Source organism: Falco cherrug, chromosome 5 (genome assembly GCF_023634085.1).
Source record: "Falco cherrug isolate bFalChe1 chromosome 5, bFalChe1.pri, whole genome shotgun sequence".
NCBI lineage: Eukaryota > Metazoa > Chordata > Aves > Falconiformes > Falconidae > Falco > Falco cherrug.
This window is the reverse complement of record NC_073701.1, coordinates 80,025,756-80,045,965: the sequence shown is the minus strand read 5'-3', so window position 1 is coordinate 80,045,965 and position 20,210 is coordinate 80,025,756. Positions and strand designations below refer to the sequence as shown.

The 20,210-nt window shown below is 39.9% G+C and overlaps 1 long non-coding RNA gene across 1 annotated transcript in view; it reads left to right on the top strand.

The window, feature by feature from the left end:
• The window catches only part of LOC114016544 (uncharacterized), a 31,739-nt gene extending 11,529 nt beyond the window's left edge, over positions 1-20,210 (top strand). Inside the window, exon 3 of the long non-coding RNA XR_003561035.2 lies at positions 20,051-20,210. This is a non-coding gene — a long non-coding RNA (uncharacterized LOC114016544). The remainder of the gene's footprint in view (positions 1-20,050) is intronic.

The window sequence follows — 20,210 nt, the reverse complement described above, 5'->3', positions numbered from 1 at the left end:
TCTGCAAAGAGAACATTTACTTTCAGACAGTCCTGTATAAATTTTATCTTGGTTAGCATCAGCAAATAAACCCATGGCTTTTTCAGCTAAAACACGGAAGTCTTTACCCCTTATGCTGAAGAGCTGGTAAATTCATAATTTTCCCAGGTTCACATTGTCTGTTACTTGGGAGCAGTTACACACACAGATGTACCAGTGGCTTACACAAATGAAACAAAATTATTGAAACACGATTCCTGTTCATCAGGAATTTTAGAATATTTCCCTGATTTTGGTATAGGAGTGTGGTTTATAGCGGGTAGAGGCTGAGTGCTCATGACCGAATTGATAAACTGCACATTAGTTATCAAGACTGGCATGATGCTGTTAAAATTGAGCACATTATGCAGCCAAAAGATGTTCCTTTACCTTGCAGAGCATAAATTAATATGTAGATGATCTTCTCATATTTATACAGTGTTTTGCACATGCAGCATTTGGGCCAATAAATTATATTGCTCCAAAACTGACACAATTATTTAGAGATCTTGCTGGGTTATTGATTTTGACAGGTCAGGTACTTCCCAATGGCAATCTGGTTTGGTTGCAAAGAGCGCATGAAAAATCCTGTTATCTTGAAGTCTGTAAGGAACAAAAAGGGCCAGTTTTCTCTCTTTACAGTGGGCAGCTGGTCTAAAAGAAGCCTCTTCTGGCATTTCCCTCCATGCCAGACTTTCATTGCTTGCCCGCCTCTCTAATCCTGGCTATTTCTGCTGTATAGACACGGGTTTTGAATATACAATGCCTCCAGCAGTCGATGCCAATGCTTGCCTTGCAGAAGCCTATAACCAAGCTTCTTCCCCAGCAACAGCTTGCACTTGTTGAGAGCTTGTTTTCATTCTGACAGGTGCTTCTCAGAGTGTAAAGAAGAAATATGCTCAGGATCTGATGGATGTCATCGGATAGCAAAAAAAAATATTTTTTTTTTATAAGTAAAGCAGCTCTTTTTCCCATGCTGCTATAATCTGCACATGCACACATATGCTTGAAAATTGTATTAGGGATCAAATCTGCAGGAAAACAATACAGTAGAAAAATCATTTGGCAGGAGTCAGCCTAATAATAAATATCAATAACAACAGTAATGCATAACATCTTATTAATTGATATTGTCATCATATTATTCAGAGTTGGATTTAAGTAGCTGCACTTTCTCTTTTGTGTATTGCTCAAGGTAAATGGGTAGTACTTCATATCTGCTGTTGCTACCTCTTCTGTTTGCTTTACGATGTCCTTTTTCTTTCTGTGCCACTGCCTTCTGCTTGTGCCAAGGCACTAATCTGAACCTTATTAATCATTCTTTTTTCCTGCCATACAATACAACAGTATTGGACTTTGAAATGTCAATGCATAAACCTGTGCTGCTTTTTTTCAGTGTGGTCAGTTCTCTCCTTTGCTTTTTCAGCATTAGGTCTGTGGTAGTCTTTCAAATGAGCCCTTGTCATACATTTCCTGTTTTCCTGTTTTCTCACATGTAGACTTTCATTTGAATTCTTTGTATTCTTTACCAGTGGCTTCTCATACATCTGCAGCACTATTCTTGCTCCAAATGTACTTCAACTTTCACCCTACTACTTTTACGGTACAATAAAATGAATCACATGTGATGGTTACATAAATCAGTAGCTTAATTCAGTTTGGCATCACACTGATCTCTAGATTCTTCACTACATTTGTAAAAAACAACTTTTCTGATAGAACATTCTTTGCAGTTAATTCATTCTTTGCAGTTAATTTTTTTAAGAACACATTAAGGACTTAAGTCTTCCCCCCCCCCCCCCCCCCCCCCCCCCGCTAAAACCTTCAGCTAAGGTGTGACAACTCTTTATTTTATCACCTTTCTTTTCAATGTCATTGCAATTTTACAATTTTGTGATCTAGAGCATATTCAGAAAGCTAACATTACCCTGTTTCCATTTCATTTGCTCAAGCCAGGAATCTGACATGCCACACTATTTTCCCCTTTCTGTCCTATTTTCATTTGCCAAGCAACCCAAAAGAACCAGCTTGTCTCAACATACTGCTCAAAGACCGGCGAGAAACGAAAGCACCAAGAGTAAGAAACTTCAAGGCTTTTCGCTGGCTTTATCCTTCTCCTAAGTGAGGCCAGACTGTAAGGAGACTTGGTAACTTTTTGGGAGATAATCACACGATGCTAAGACAGCACTTTGCTCGTTGACTTAGGCTGTTATATCCACAATAGCCGTACTGTTGCTGCCTCTGTGCCCCTTGCCCTCTCTCAAAGAGCACGTCTTGAAGGTAGTTCCCAAAGTCTCTACACCAGCACTGCATAAAGCTTGAAGAACATAAAAGCTTGTCACCTTTACAACCTCTCTTGGCTTGGAGAAAACCATGCACCATCAATCAATCATTTCACTGCTAGCAGTAGATTTTATACTGTTACCACTTCTATTGTGAATGTTACTCCAGACTCTCCTCTCTGATCAATTTGTTTTATTACGGTTTCTGGTTGCTACATATTATACACAGAGACTCAATTTACAGTTCTGCAGAAAGAAAACTATTCCAGCTAAATTTTTGTTTCACAGAACTAGATGATCTTTTTTTGGCCCTTCCAACCCAAACCATCCTATGATTCTATTATTACAGTTTTTGTTATTGTTGTTGCTGTTGTATCTGTTGTAGTAAACTTCTCAAGCTTGCTGGAAAGAAACCATGAGGCTGCTTGCATTAACCTTTAGGCCACTTGTCTTTGGGCCTCGTAAACTGAGCTCACTCTTCAGCTTCCCTTGATTCACAGCACTCTCCTGCTCTTTGCATTTAGAAGCTGGTGCATTGCTTTCTGTTTGCTGCTTCTTGGTGAAAGCTGGGGGCCTCTCACCCATAGCAACCTGGTAGTAATCAGGTGCCAAAGTCATGCATATGACTTGAAGCCCTCCAGCCTGTGTGTGTTATCTGGACTTACAATGCACCTCTTTAGAGTCTTACAATAGCTGAAACAAATAGTAGCCTAAAATTTCTAAACCCTATACTTTATTTCTCACTCTAGATAACGTAAAAGCATGTCACTGTTCAGACAAAGTTGTAACACTGGGCGTAACCTTCTCTGTTACTGGCGGTTTGGGTTCCGTCCTTTCACACTCCTAGGTCTTTTCTACGTTCAAGTCAGATTCCTCTATGTGTCTGTCATCTTGCCTCTGCAAACATATCCCCCTTGCCAGGCCCTGAGTTTCTTCACATCTCCCAGGGCCTCTCCACAGGCTGAGTGGGGGGCACAGCCCCGCTCCTGCAGAGGCTCATGGCCTTGTCATGTCACAGCCTGGTCTGTCAGCCAGCCCTCCTGAGCAGCACGGGCCCACGCTTGGGTCCAGACGTTTAGTTTGGAAACTGGGGACAGGACAGAAACAATTCTGAAATTTCCAAAGAGACGTGGAAAAATTGAGTCCAAGACGTTGAGGTCTAGAAAGAAATAAGATTAAAATAATGGAAACTGGAGGAAGATTTCAGTTATTTCTCTTTAGGTCAGCAGCTCAACGGTAAACCCACGGTTTATTTCCCATACATAGCCAAGAAAATGAAATTTGAAATGAACTTAACTAGCATAATTTCATTTCAGCCAGTGAATCACTTTTATCTGCTTACTTATTTTTATGGCTTCCTTCACCACTGTGTATGTAAAACTCTCAAATAATTATGGGTTTGTTGTCACAACACTTCTCCAAGGCAGAGAATTATTATGAGCCTATTGTAACTGGAAAATTGACATGCAGAAAAATTAGCTACTTGCTCAATGTCAGGTAAGGAGTTTCAAACAGAGACTCAGTCCCACTTCACTGACTTCCATCCCCTATTTGGGCAGGTTTATATATATACACACACACACACTTTTGTGCTTTTGAGAGTTTTACAACTCTTAAATGACTGATTAATAGTATTTCATTCATTTATTTTTTAAAAAATTGAACAATTAGTACTGCTGACAGACACACTGAATTGGGATTCTTGGCATGTGAGTCACAAATTACATGTATTATTCAGAGGTTTCACAGGCAGAGATTATGACTGCAGTTTATAACCCTGCTCTCCCAAGGGACATACACTAATTTGTTCTGATGGAATCACCAAGAAAAAAAAAAAACAAACCAGGGATTTTTATCCAAACAAATGCTGGGAAGACAGGTGATTTTGGTATCTGAACTTCCTCTATCTTTTTTGTGACTGTTTAGGCTGAATATCTTACTGTGCTTCTCTGCATATTTCTTTATATTTCATTACTTATCGATTGTCATTGTTTTGACAGTGATTGAATGTGAAAGGTTGTAATTCTAATAAAAAAGTGGAATGACCTACTTTGTAACCCCATGTTTTTTCATTCAACTACAGACAATAACATTAAAAAAATATAAAGTATTTTTAATATGAAATTTCTGGGTTCTTGAGGAAGGTGACTCACGGCAAACTTAGTAAATGTATGGAGCTGTGCAAATTAATTTAAAATATTTGAATCAAATTAAACACTTTGCTTCATCAGAAAAATGAATCATTTATAGTATTTTAAATAAAACCAAATACAATTAAGTAAAAAATAGGATACTGTTTTGCAGTTCAGCACTGGTAGCTTTACTGTCCAAAGGCTACAGCATTCATTTACAGTGCAGTAGAGAAGATAGAGGTACCTTCTCTAACCAGTTTTAAGTAGCAGTTGCAACTATTTCAGTCTGAAACAGGTTGAAGCTGTTCTGCTTTTTGGAACCATGCAGGGGCTAAAAAGGTCTGCAGGTATTCACATTCTTCCCTATCCATGATGTAAGTGTTTGAGTACAGTGTCATTCTTCCTTTCTTTTTCTGACTGGCACATCCTCACCAGAATTATTTCTAATCAGGTGACTGGAGAATTAACCTAATCTGTGGTGATGTTCTAGGGTTTTTTTATTTTTAATAAATAAATGCCAAATTTAGGGTCCCAAATACAGCAAGGTACCTGCCAGGCTGACAACAGAGGTGCTTATCTGTGGATTGACAACCACTTTCATCCATAGGCAACTGTTATTTTTCCCTCCTCTTGTTTCAGTTCACTTCAGATGAATCTCTGAGTATTATCCAGGGACTCTGAGCATGTATGACTGAGGATGCAGAAGAGTTAATTCTAGGAATTAAACATAGCATTGATGAATTATAGAATGACAAATATCTTCCTCATCTCTCTGAAGACAATTTCTTTTGGGCTGTGGTGTGTCTTGGTGGTAAGAGCTGTACTTAAAAAAAAATAATTCTTAGAGCATTAGATAGTTTTGATGAGTTACTAAAATATGCAGTTGGGATGAGTACATTTGGTGAAATCCTGGCCCACTTGCCATCACTAGGAATTTTTTCAATGACTGTAACGGACTAGAAAATTCGTCCATTTCAAGAAATTAAATGAATGAACAACCCCCCCTTTTTTTTGGACACATTTTTCTTGCATAATTTTCAAAATACTGAGCGACCATTTCATTTTGTGAGCCTCTTGGAGTGTATGTTCACCAAGAATATCCAGATTCAAACCCTAATCTTTATCTCCAAACCCATGGCTTTCTCTGAACTGGCCTCCTTGGGTTTTCCTTACTGAAAAACCTCTCATCATCATCCAAGCGCATGTCACCCTGGCTCTGGGAGGAACCTCTGGTTACAGCATGTTCTGAAGGCAGCTCATCCAGAGCAGGGTGGGGGTGGAGTGTTTATTTCCATAGTGGCTAATTTCCCAAATGAAGAACCTAATTATTCAACTCCCACGTTGAGTTTATGCCTGTGAATGCAGTAAATGCACGTTAGTAGGTGTGATAGCAAGGACCCATGGTTCTGAAGAGCAGATGCTGGGGTCGTCCCCGCTCCCCAGCAGCACCTGTTGGACAGGGGTCTGCTGTTGAGTAACCCTTCTGTAGTACAAAGGGAGGTCATACTATTGGGTACATTTTAATTCTTGCTGGTATTAGTCATAGCTTCGGTGACTCATCAATCTGGCTCACAAAGTAAAAGCAGATTTACCCTTTACAGGGTTTGGCAGTTGGCAGATGATTGTTTCCCCTCTGTGAATCAGACTTTTATTTATTTAGTGTAATCAAGAAGGAACTGTCTGTTTTGTGACCTTCTACGTTAGTGAAAGGGAACAAAGGATTTCTCCTTATTATTATTATTTTTTGGCATCATGCAGTTAGCAGAACAATGCAAAACTATGATAAAGGATCGTACTCTGGTTGGCTGACTGCTTGGACTGTAGCTGCATGTCACATTATTATTCCAGTTGGTCTGAATAATTCTTCTACATGAGCAGAAACGGCCATTTTATTAGAAATAAAGTACACCTATACTCTTTAGAATCAGTCGGGAAGAATTGCTCCCTTCCAGCAGATACCTAGATTACCATTTAACATGTAAGGCACTGGACATTCCTCAAATAATTTTGCTAAGCTGCACAAAAACAATAAGAGAGTTTTGCAACATGCCTGGCTACTGGACAGAGTGCATCCTGCCAGATTACAGACATATCTCATGTAAATTACAGGAGGGGGAAAAAACAGAAAGAAGGCGGGGACTGTGGTAAGCAGCTCAAGGACAGTAATCTGAGGAACAGACCTAAAATACATATAGAGACTGTTCAATGACAGTGGAGCTGAAAGAAATCATAAGAAGCTAAGAATAACTAACCAGAAATAATTAGTTACTGCTTCTTGTCCAGATAAGGAGAAAATGATATTTGGAAAGTTCGTGCAGTTCCTAAACTTTGCATTTTGTTTAAAGAAAATAGCTTCATCAGCGTGAAGCACTAATTCACTCCCTGGTCCTGGCACTCTGTAGGCATTTTGCTGAGACCTGTAAATGATCTGCAATATGTTCAGGGAATGCCAACAAACATTATTCATCGCTATGGCTGCATTTGTTGCATAGTTTTCAAAGCTGGTTGTTTCTAAATGTTTTTGCTCTCTGTGTTTAGCTAGAGAAAGGTTTCAAATGCAGTGAAAAACCTTGGTGCTCAGTGAAGCTAAGCTGGGTTGAATGACGTGAAATGAAACATCACCAACAGTGAAGTAAAAAAGAGGGCTTTTCTTTTTTTCAAGTTTATTGCAAGAAATTTTCATTAGTGTCCCCTGTGGTAAGCTGTAACAGGGCTCTGTGTCCCAGCCAGGTGGGCTGGCTGCATACAGAGTGCACCTGCCGGGGGTGTGGGGGTGGGGGGTGGGGGGGGTGGGGAGCACGGGCCCCCTTGATGTCCCTCACGGCATTTCTGTGCTGCCACACTGTGAAGGTTGTAAATGTGCTGTTTTACTAAGAGCCTTGGTTGAAGAAGAGTATGTTTGGAAGAAAACATAGAAAACCTCTATTTCATCAAGCTACATACTTGAGAAGGTACATTACGAAGTAATTCATGCTTCTTTTAAATCAAAACTTTCTAGGATGTTCAGAGGCTTCGACTTTGAGATGGGGACAAATCTGTTAGGTAAATGCAAAGCATGACTGCCTAATCAGTTTAGTGGGGATGAAGGCATTACAATGAAAGCTCCCATGAACAATTTCTTTATTAAGCAGATCTTGCTAAGATTAAATTACCAAATTGAGAGTGCTTTCCAGCAAACAGCATGCTTCACTTAGCAGTGCATGGTCAATGAGTTACAACAAATGATCAAGGGATATTGCAGATTATTCTTCATTGGGATCTATAAGGATGAGATAATCGTCTGTGGGGAATGGTTCCAGGGAAGGTGAGTTAGTGATATGTTGAAATCTTTTTTCACCCCTCTATTTTTATCTATTAAGGGAAAGAAAAAATGATGGAAACCATATCTATTGATCTGAATTCAGACACGCATAATTTGATCTGAGAGAAGACTGATTCCATTTCTGCTGAAGCCAGTAGGTTTCTGAACAGATCACAATTCACGCTCAAAGCTATGTGTTTTTGACTTAAGACTTAAAGAAGTGCTTGAAGAACGTACTTGAAGCACATTCCCAAATCCTTTACTCTGACTCTGATACCATGACATACCAGTGTGATCACACTTTTAGTGTAGCTTCATCTCAAATACTCCTAAAGTAAATGTTCTTGAATTTCATAATGTGAGCTGTAACACCTTGAAAAAAACAATGATCATGAATACAACTAGACCAAGGAGAAAGTTACTTGCAAGACACACAAGTGTGCTTTGTTCTTCCACTTCCTTCTCTTCAGAAGCATAATGCTCCTGAGTCTGTGAGGTGACGAGACGCTGGGACTGGTTGCCCAGAGAAGCTGTGGATGCCCCAACCTTGGAAACATTCAAGGCCAGGTTGGATCGGGCTTTGAGCAACCTGGTCTAGTGGAAGGTGTCCCTGCCCATGGCAGGGGGGTCGGAACCAGATGATCTTTAAGGTCCTTCCAACCCAAACCATTCTACGGTTCTGTGAGGCCCACAGCTGTCAACAGTATGAGAGTAAAAATATTACATGGTATTAGTTGCCTGTTGTGCTAGGCACAGTGTAAAACTACACTAATTGAAGTTAGTAATATTAATGATTTTATTATAGCTGTCAAGATTTTTAGTGTTCTTCAGGCTTTTTTCCCCATTTTCTTGTGCTACGTGAAAGTCTCAACTATTGTTTAATTAAAAAAAGATATTCTGATACACATGACTATGCAGGAAAACAACATAGAAAGAAGACAGATGTATTTATTTATTTAAATTGTCACAATTTTAAAGTCAGTCTCCAAGTTTATTTGTTCTTGCTCTGGATTTAGGGGACTGCCAATACTAGGAAGAAAGCAGACCTTCTGGCCGGCAAATTCTGTCTACATATACAAGATAAGTAAAGGGTGGAGATAGTAAACTATTGTTAAGAATGTGGAAATTTTAAGCGTAAGAAGATTAAACTACCAGCACTTCCATCACTTGATTATGCAGATAAGGTCAGTGCCCATGGAAGAGCAGAGGCTGCCTGTGGGAGAGCTGGGAACTGACCCTGGCTGCTCCTCGGGAAGGGAGGAAAGCGGCATCAGGTGTAAATGAAGCGGCACTCACCAGAGCAAAAGCTGAATGAGCTGGAGAGCTTACTACTTCCTTAATGAGCGTCACTGTGAAAAATCGCAATGAACTGCCATGAATGTCCATATTCTTGTCTCTAGGTTAAAGGAGGGAGGTGTGAAACAAAGAAAAGCAATTACTGTTTTTTACAAAATAGTTCAGCTTGGGAACTGCTTGCCACAGGATGCTGTGAATACTAAAAGTTTGCACAGCATTACGGGAGAACTGGGCAAGCCCATGGGCAAGAGATCAGTAAATATAAATATTATATACTGTTATATAGGTCAATAAATATAAATAATATAAATCACCAAATAAAAGCAAACCTGAACACAACAACCTACCCATATTGATCTCAGGGAAATTAATTTTATTTGAAAATGACTCAAGGCTGAGAATGCATTTCAGTGAAGGATCTTCTGTCTTCCTTGCTCTCACACTTGTAGGCAGTGAGTTGTCATTGCTGCTGGAGACAAGATGTCAGCGTAAATGGGTTTTTACTGTGGCCTAGTACAACTATCCCAAGGCCATAATGTTATGAGGGACACTTCTTGACAGCAGCTAAAGATCTAACCCATCAGCTGGTGGAAGTTCTCTTAGATGTTACGTGGGTTTTGTGACTACCAAGTAGTTTCCAGAGACGCCTTTTCCCAGAATCTCTTGGCCTTACAAACAAAGCAATTCTGTGTGGTTCTAACCTCTTAAGACTGTGAGTCACTTGTTGGGATTGCAGCTTATGGAAGGGGTCAAATGCTTCATTAACAAGGGTCCACTGCACCACACTGGAAAATCTTTCTTCCTCAGTACACCCTGGATAGTTCTAAAATCTAAGAAATGGCTTTCTACAAATAAACAACATCTGTGTGTTATCAGTATTATCCATCTTCAGGATGGAACACATTCATTTGGGTAGAGCCTGAGAGCCCTCCCAGGAATATTTGAATCTATTCCACAGGTAAAGCAAACAGATACTTATGCCCCAGCCCTACATCTTACACTGACTGCTGCATTCACAAGGAATCCCAGTGAGCTCTCGGGTCCATACAGGATAACCATACTGCAGGACAGTGCATTACTTTTTGTAATTAGTACAGTGTGGTTTTTTTGATGGGCATACTTCAGTTTTGTCATTTCTTCCTAATGAGAAAATTCAATTTAGATCGACATCTCGGAATGACTTAATATGTACTAAGGGTCTTAAATGAAAAAGCGTTAAGTATCCATGTAAGCTCAGATCAGATATCTAACCGCTCAGGTGAGAAACGCAGCTCTTGAAAACAAAGGTGCACCAGCAGATTTCCTTCAAACAAATACATTTCAGTGTGACTCAAAGACCTGGAGCTGATGTAAATAGCTTGGAAGCAAAGTTAACCACACCGTAATCTTATATTAAGAAGAAATATGTGTGAATCTCAATGATTTCTAGAAATATAGTCCAAATTCTTGAAAAAAAAGTATCTTCACAATATTACTACAAATGAAAATTTTATTTTACATATTGCCAGGTTGAGGGAAAACACAGGAAAGAAAAGATAGGTGACACTTGAATTTTCAGTCTTGATTCAAGAGGGAAGTCTATGATTAAAAAAAAGCTGGAGGATGCAGATCAATCGCTTTCCTGAAGCCGTTTTACTCAGGAGTTACTCTTCCTAATAACTAACCATGTGTGAATTGTTCCTTCAGCAGACTGACCTGTGGTTTCACAGGATTTAATCAAACTGTGACTCAAGCTTACACCATAACATAATTATTTGCCAGCTAAAAAAGAGAAGTGTAGTAAATGGGAAAATCTTACCTTTTTTCCCCCCAAAATCCACTGGTGAAAGAGTCAGTAGTTCTTCAGGTTCCCATTTCTAATTCCCTTTGCCTTCTTGACTGCAAGATGTTACTGGCTTTCATTAACTGGTAGTGACCTGTTATGTTTCATTAACTGGTTTCATTACCAGTTTCATTAACTGGTAGTATGTCTGCCCCAAGTGCACTTCTAGCCTCTTGCAAATGCAAAGTAAAATGGGTTTGTAAAAAGTCATGAAGATTGGTTAAGCAACCAGTTTGACTGTATGTTTGTAATGGGCTAGGACCATGCATACAACCGGTCACTGTGATTTGACTGACACGCAATTAAGATGTGCTAACTTGTGCTTGTGGGAACATATCATTAAACTGCCTTATCTCATACTTCAGCACCTTAAAAAATATAATGTGTCATGGTTGTGATAAAATTTTTATTTTATTGATACTAAATGTAAATTAAAAATTTAGCCATGTGCCAAACGAAAATTTACATCTTCTATCCACATTTTACTCATCCTAGTTTCTTATGATTAAGCTTTCTGTGTCTTCCTTTCAGTACCAAGTGTACTTCCAGAGACAAAGACATTAGTTATTAGAACATTTTTTAGGATTTTTATTAGCATTCAGAGGATCTCTGGACCACACAAGGAGGTCTTTGGCAAACGTCAAATACAGAGTTTTCCACAACGCTAGGCGGCTGCCTTCTTCAGAATCTTTAGCTTCAGTTATGATCAAATGGTTGTGAAAACACTTTAATATGTAAGAACTAGAGTGCTGTGCTTTTCTGTCTCAACAAGTTATTAATTCATTTTTAGCTGAGACTCCATGTCTAGATAAGAGCTCTCCTCCTAACACGCAGCTACCTCTCCCTGCCTGAATTCTTTCCATCAGCGAACTAGGTATAAATTTACCTTTTTCATCACTGTGACTGTGTCAGCAATCTGCAGAATCAGTAATACATAGGGAGAAAGAAATTATTCCTCTCTGACACTTGGTGGCCAAGTGATTTCACCCTTTGTGTAATATTAAAAAAAAGAGTTTAAGAGGCTGATAGTATTTGTTTTCTGCTTCTGCTTACATGTGATAACAGACAGATGCAGGCCTTAAATTGTATTTTAAATATATCAACATTTTCAGCTGATAAGTTTTAATGTTTTAAATGTAATCTGTAAAATATGTGGGCTAAATGTGAAATCAGTACAAATTCTGCAGAAATGAACAGATAATTAACCTGAATGACTTGGACTCCCTGGAAGTCAGGGATCTAGTCTAAGCCACAGCTTCCATCAAGAGAGAGTGAGGAGGAACGTGTGGTTACAATTCAGTCCAATCAGAAATAAATGTCTGAAATAGAATCACCCTCTGGAGGTGCTTACATCCTCTCCTCAGTAACAGGCTGAGCTTTGATGATCAGCATCAGTTTGTCACCTTACTTTTAAGTGGTTAAAATCAGTTGACATGAACTTTATCTTGCCATTATCTGTTTCCACCCAACACAGCAAAGCATTTAACAGCAAGCTTATTCTTAAATGTAAGACAGGTGCCATCAATCTTTCTAAGTGTTTTGCTGGAGCATGTCCAGAGTGCTCATCAGTTTGGAGGATCAAACACTGTACCTTTAACGGTGTTTAGGACTTGAAGTTCCTACTGATATCATTGCTCTGATGTGCAGTTACAGCTTCCAAATCTGAAGGCCAGACTTGAAAGGATTTGTTTATCAGTTGTCCATGCTGCTGTCATTACCAGAGGGAAGTGAAGGTGTCGAAAAAGGGCTGGCACATCTCACATCTGGCTGGCTACTGAGCATCTGAAAGTTATTTTCATTGGAGATTTTCTTGAAAAAAGCAGGAATGTTTAGAGCATAGTCACTGAAGTGGGAATAGATTTCACATACAATTATTAAGCCTACTTAGCTTACTTAAGGCATCTGCTGTAGGTGTAATTTAGGACATACAATTTTAGGAATCCAAATTTCCTATGTAGTCCATGGGAGGAGACACTCAGGGGGCCAGTGGGAACACCAGAGTTAGCTGCCCGCAATTGCCAGTGTTATCCATTTTGCTGTTTAATTGCAACATTAATGCCTGGTTGTTTCTTGGCAAGGTATAAAGTGTACATGGAAAAATAAGATATTGCAAGAACACAGAGCACCTTTTTGAGGCCATTTAACTCCCCTGTAAATTGGCAAGCAAACCCTGCTGTCACTGAAGTCTTGTGTCTAAGCAGTGCCAACATGTTCTTCACTTGGTATTTACCATATTTTACAGTACTATTTCACAGCAATCTACAGAAGTGGCCTGCATAAACTGTATTGCAGTTTGAGTATAAGAGGTTAAACTCTTATTTATGTACATATCATGGAGATAAAATAGAAGTGACTTAACAATGTTATGCCTTGGCTTTCAACGTGGTGAGTAGCATGTTATCATCCTGCCAAAACAAACATGTTGAATTTGTGACAAATTTCCAGAGAAATAGATTTGGACTCACTTAGCCACCCAGCTTAGGTTCCAAAATGACCTGAAAGAGCAAAATACTTCTCTCGCCTACATTACTGTTGTTTTAGGCCAAGGAGAGGATTGGCTTAAGCACCTCTGCTATGACTTTCATTATACTGCTTGACTTATTACAAATCTAGTCAAAACAAAGGAAAGAAAACATTTCAGATTTTGAAGACTATTACATACTGACTTATTTACAACTTATATAAAATGGGACTTTGCATTTGCTTCTTCAACTCCAGTTGCCACAATACGTGTTTGGCAGTGCTGCCCATCCAAGATGACTCATGATTTTTGTGAGGCTCCACCGCAAATAGCTTCATTCTGAGAAATGTCTAAGATAGTGGCCTAGACCTTTACTCTCCCACCCATGGCAGGAAGCAAAATATCTGCTTAAGTTGGCAGATGCTGACTGGTCAGCATGCTAGAGAAGTGCACCAGCAAACAAGAAACTTCACATGGGATGGAGCAGTTTCTACACTTGTATCACTTCCTTACATGAAGGGGAAGGGAAATTGCCACCTTGGTCCATGTTGACGTGACGCATTGTTTATTAGTTCAAGTGACTTTATCCTGACATGCTTATTAAGGTAAAATGTGGATGTCGGTATTTCTGATAATTCTCAGACTTGCCAGTCTTACAGACCACTCTGGTCTTGAAAGCTGAGTGAGCTCTGAATTCAAACACATCTAACAAACAGCCACCTCCACCACTCTGAATGAATGAGTGGGAGCAAAGGAGATGTGCTGCTGTTACCTGCAGGACAATTCCACCATCTCAGGTGTGGCATTAGTAGCAAAAATGTAATAAATGACATGTCAAAGACTATCTGTTTGTGATATACTGTTCTTAACAAGTCCTGCATACAGCTCTGGCCTCTCACAAGGGAGAAAGAATTTCTTGCTGTAGTAGGAGGGTTACAGTCTTATGTCAAAACTGAAATTCAGTGGTTTGGATTTTCTCATCCCTTCTGACACCAGAGCCATCAGACTTGAGCATCCCATAAATCTGGGCCTTTGAATCAGACTGAAACACAGATCTTTAGATGTTTGCTTCTGTGCCTACATATCAGAAGACATGATCTAAAGCATGACCTCAGAAACTTGCAGAAACAGCAGTTCAGCTGTTTCCTTTTCACTAGCCCATCATCTGTATGTGATGGTGCTGACACTGCTGAGGGACTATGAAGACAATCTAATGTCAGGTCGTGTCTAGGCTGCTAAATAAAAAAGACCAGCAGCAAAGGTTCAGCATTTTTTTCCTTGTTCTGTTTTGCCATCTTCTCATAGCTCTTTCCTTGTCAACACCTAGTGCAGTCTGGCAGACTAAGAGACACTTCATTTTGGGGACCCAAAAGCAACGTTTTCCAAAGGAAACACTTTTGGCTTCTTCCCTGCACAGTTTTCTACTATTATTCACCAGACTTTGCATCATCACTTATGTCCAAAGGGTCTCAAGCTACTTTTCCAGGCGTGTAATGCATACAGCTCCAATGTCATGCTCTAAGCAAGCTGCTGCACAGGCCCGACAGCAAGAACGTCTAGCAAGCTTCTATTTAACACAAGAGCAACTGTCAGCTGCACGTAGACACTCTGGACAATGAACTTTTTGGCTGTTTGTCCTTAATAAAGCAAATTCTGTCCCCACAACAACTTCCGAGTTAAGCCCAAAAGAACGAAGTCCCTCCTAGACCTGAGTACTGTCAGGCAGTTACTGGCTGCAGAGTGGTACCTGTGTGCAGCTGGCCAGGTCTCATGTCTGCGTCTCCCCTTCTGACAGTTGTTCTTGCAGGGATCAGTGTTACCACCAGCAGAGGTGATGGCATTGGCTCGGTGTAAAAGAGCTGTGCCTAAACATGTTATACCTTCATATTTCTTGTCCGTTTTACGTGAAGTACAGAATCGTCTGAAAATAATTTGCTAGATGAGCTTGTTCAGATCTACCATTGCTTCATCTATGGATGACAGCCCTATCCATATTCATGTAAAGTGAAGGATATGGGGTAGATCATGGGGTGGGGCTTTGACATTCCTCAGAGGCTTCTAATTCCTGTCCTGTTACAGGAGTCTCTAGGGGACCCCTCCCACAAAGCTCCCCCCTCTTATTACCTCTGCTAATGGGACTGAGACCTGTGTACCACCTCGTAGAATGAATGCTGGCAGGCTCCTTCAAGATGGGAGTCTTAAATTCCACATCCTATTCCCTTCCCCCAGATCTCTGACAGTGGGAACCTGTTCTTATCAGTTTGAAAGATGAAGAACTTGCAGATACAACCTTTCCAGCACAGATCTACTCACCCCACAGATGCTCTCTGAATCGTTAGCAGTAATAGTGCCGCCATAGCAAACGATACTTAGAATCAGGCAATCTTAATGAGACCATTTTAGATTATTTGGGATTAAAGGATGTTGAGGTTTTTAAAATGTATTTTATTTCTAAATTATTTAAAATGTTGTCTTATGGTAAGTAAATTAATAGCTGGACCTAACTCAGTGTACAAGTTCAACTGGCTGAACTAAGTAGTGAGTTACCTGCAGCAACAGCACCAAGATATTTCTGAAATACAAGTGATGACACCCTGAGCCAAGATTCAGAGCTGGGAGCTGAGAAGCAGGATAGGAAGGGAGCCTCAAGGCCCGTGCGCAATGACCAGGCAATGCTGGCCAAGAAAACCTCCCTACTGGGTTCGGCGAAACTGGAATGTTGAGAACGCAGGCAATCACCTAGATTACCACCTTCCACCTTTAAATTATTTTAAATTTATTAATTGGCTCCAGAAGATTCCAGAAACATTAGTGCTTCCACCCTCATTTGAAAAATAACACCACAGAATTAGAAAAGGTAATGGCTTTCTGTAAGTGGTTAGCAGTGAAAGGAAGAAAAGCCAGCCCCAAAATGATATCTCAGGAGTTCTGGTCCTTCATGAACACCATTAATTTTGTAACTCCCACTGAAATAAGTGTGGTATTATTATCTTTCCCCAGAATTGCATTACTGTAATTCTAATGAAACCCATTAATTAATGAACTGATTAACTGACATAAGCATGCTTGAAATTCAGAATTTCCTATCCTCTGTGGACTTCACACTTTATACTACATAATTGCTTTTCTGACATAATCAGAGCTGGCAAAAATGTTACTGAATTTGATCCTACAATTTTGTTTTTCCCTCTACATCTTCCACCATAAGTAGTTTCCAGCACAAGACCAGCGTTTCCTCCAAACCACTTGCAATACAGCCGGTACTGCACCTTTTTATTGCTAAGTCAAGACAAATCCTCAGTCTAGGTTATTAAATTTGGGTCAAGTTTGGATGCAGCGCAGCCCCATCCTACTCTGGAACAGAGTGTGCCTTCCAAGTCTGGTCAGATGCACGTTGTACAACTGTGCCTGAAGGCAAGTGGCAGTGGTTTACATTAAGAGCAGAACTGGGCTTGGGAAAGTGAGTTCAACCAGCATGAGAATAATGCTTCTTTCTTTAGCCATCTCCAGGCTCCACCCCGTTTCTCAAAATCGCTGAACTATTTACAAATGTTTAAGAGAACCTCTGTGTTATTAGAAGAATGTTTACACTGCCATGCATTTCAGATGCAGGCAGAGCTATACAACCAAGGCCCACCCCCCAGACAAGAGCTGCACTGTATTATCAAAATATGTGCTGGTTCTACTCTCCACTACCATACAAGGCAGCTCTGCATTCCGGCTGGTAACCTTTTATTGCCTCCTAAGTTTTCCAGATCACTGCCAGATTTCTTGAACTTCATGGAATGATTACAGGCTTCATAAATATAAACCTCAGATTCTGTTTAGCAGTTTTGCATGGGAATGCCAAAATGAGGAAAATAGAAAGTATTTCGGAAAAGACTATTAAGACCATTTGTGTTAGTTAGAAAGTTTACAGTTTCAATAAACTTCACCAGTTAGAGTGAACCAAGCCTCAAAATATCACTGTGATGTTGCTATTACACCCGCCTTACATAGGATGTTAGCTGAGGAACAGAGTGCCCATGGAATTTAGACAACATCCCGTTGCATTCAGCAGAGGACTGGACTTAGATGTTTCTGCTTTGCAGTCACAGCCTGCAGTCTACTGCTAAACCAAGCTGACTCCTGATGCCTTTAGACAGGAAGAAAGTGTTACACAAAAAACATTCCAAACAACTTATATTGATACCCTCCATGCATTATGATTAATTTAGAAGGGGACAAGAGTCCACTTGTTTGCTGTAAATAAGAAATTTGTAGAGGAACATTCGGTTTTAGTGATAATTTCCCCAACATATTTAAAAAAGAAAAAAGAAAAAAGAAAAGAAAGAAGTGATGGAATAGATGCAAGTCCACAAAAGCAGCCTGAAAAACTCTGAATGCATATCATAGAGTTTTCAAACTGAAAAACGTGCATTGAATTCCTGGAATGCGAGAGATGCTGTTTGTATTCTGCCCACAATGTTCTGGCTGCTTATTCTGGAAGGTCATTAAAATGTTTTCTAAGAACTGATGAGCTGTTTACTGATTTTATTTTTACTGATTATTCTTGATTTCTGTCCTGAACACACTTTCAAAGTTATTAATTAAAAATGCCTCACAGCTTGTTTCAACCAGAACTTTAAGCTTTGTTGGGTTTTTTTAAATCTATTTTCTTTGATGAATATCTACACTCAACTGAGGAAAGTTGAGCCTCAATAGCTTCCATTGACTCAAATTCCTACAAAATCTCAGTCTTTTCTTTGCATGTGGAGACCACATAAAGGTGTCAGTACCTAAAACTTAGCTGTCAGAACTTGTCATTTTTAGGTCCAGAATTTGAAATGCAGAAAAGGTTCATGCCAGAATAACCAGCATGCTGAACAGAGAGTCACCCCACCAAAACACACCGGTAGGAAAAGCTGAAAATTCTCAACACGGATTTTTCAGCCTGTTCTGAAGCTTTCTAGTGTCAGATTGAAATGGGTGCAGACCACACTAAAGTGCTAGTTAAGGTACTTTCGGAAAGACTCTTCAGACTGAGTCATGTGTGGATGCATTTTCAGTGTAGGAGGTGCATGTGAGAAAGCGACAGATGAGTCTCTTCTGTAACCTCAGCCAAATTTGGCAGAGGGATGGAGATCTAATATTAAGTTCCCACAAGTTTTTGGAAACTTGCAAAACAAGTTTTGTCTGTTAATGCTGAGCCTCTGCCTCTAAAAGACAAGAGACATTTCACATGGGCAAATGACATCTAATGAATTCCCTGACCATGGGAAATGCTTTAGTCAGAGTGTACGTATTGAACAGCAGAAAAACCTCAGACTGGAGTTCTTGCCTGTATGGAGTCTCTGCTGCCTAGTCAAATGCAGATGAGGATAGAAGTCGTAAATACATTTATAAGTATGGTTTCCCAATTAAATTGGATAGAAGTCGTAAATACATTTATAAGTATGGTTTCCCAATTAAATTCTCTTAAGTCTGTAAGGGATAAACTCCTGCTGCAGCTTAATATAATACTACTAGACTGTCAATTAATCACAAAACCACTGGGAGCTAACCTGCTTTGGTTCAAGTACTCGGGAATGCTTCTTCCCAGTCCCAGGATCCAGCTGCACCTCTTTACTAGGGGATCTGGGCTTAATTTGGGAAAACACAACGAAGCAATGATCTCAGCTAGAGGGAGAAATAGCACCTGGTGGGTACAATTTTGTGACATGCAATAGAGAAAACCAGAGCAGGCTATGTGGTATAAAGAACTCAGTTGCCCCCATTGTTGGAATAAGCAGGTTGTTGACTATAACTTGGCTGGACAAGGCCCTGAGCAACTTGGTATTACCCATGAAGTCTGCCCTGCTTTCAGCCGGGCATTGGACTAGATGAACTGCAGAGGTCTCTCTTCAGTTTAAATCTTTCTGGGATGTTATGAGCCCTCAAACCCTGAATTGACAGTTAAAAGAAAGGTGATTGTTTTGCTGTTATTTTGCTTAACTGTTATTAGTGCATAAACACTTGGCCTGGATGCCCTTAGGTTTTGGAAAAGTTTAAATGGACATCAGTGTTCTGCTTGTTTGGGAACATAGGGATCAACTCAGACTTTTCAAAGTATCTTCTCTTGCTATCCCTGTGTTTCACTTCTGATCTGATTCTGAGGAATCAGATCTGCTTCCTAGGAAGTGCCAGGTTCAGACAGCAGACTTCAGCATAGAACATTAGCTTATTATCACACAAAAAAACATTTTGCTTTTTTATTTAAATGGGGCACAACTTTAATCATGTCATAATCATGCATCATTAGGAGTGTGGATTACTGCTGAAGAACAACCTTTGCTCACCACCTGTCCTCTTCTCCTTATCTTGCAACCTTGATTATTGCAGGCTTTCCCTAAGCTCATGGTCTGTTTTCTACCCATAGCAATTAAATGGCATCATCAACTTTCCTTCTTTTGCCCTTCGCCACCTTAAGTTTTCTACTTTTTCATACTAATTCATAATTATTCCAGGGTGCCTCCATGATTCAGCATTATTTCCCCTGCCTTATTTCACTTTTATTCCCCCTTTTCCTACTCATGTGCATCCTAAAATACCTCCCTTGTGCTTCCTCCTCCTATCTAAACTCATGATCACGCTGTTTTCAACTCCTGCACAGACTCCTGGACTTACATCCCCTTCCTCATCTTATTCCTTTCTTAAAACCTTCAGAACATCTCTTCTCTTTCAGTTCAAAACTTTTTTTTTTTTTTTTTTCCCCTGCAGAGTATTTCCCAGGGTCTTGCCTTGTGGATGCAGCACGTGTGCTCAGCGTTGCACAGACGGCATCTGCTGGGTAACTGCAGAACATCATGGGACTGCTCTCAAGTCTTGATTCATGTAAATAACTCTTCCAGGGCAACCAATAAATAATCTTGATATTTTA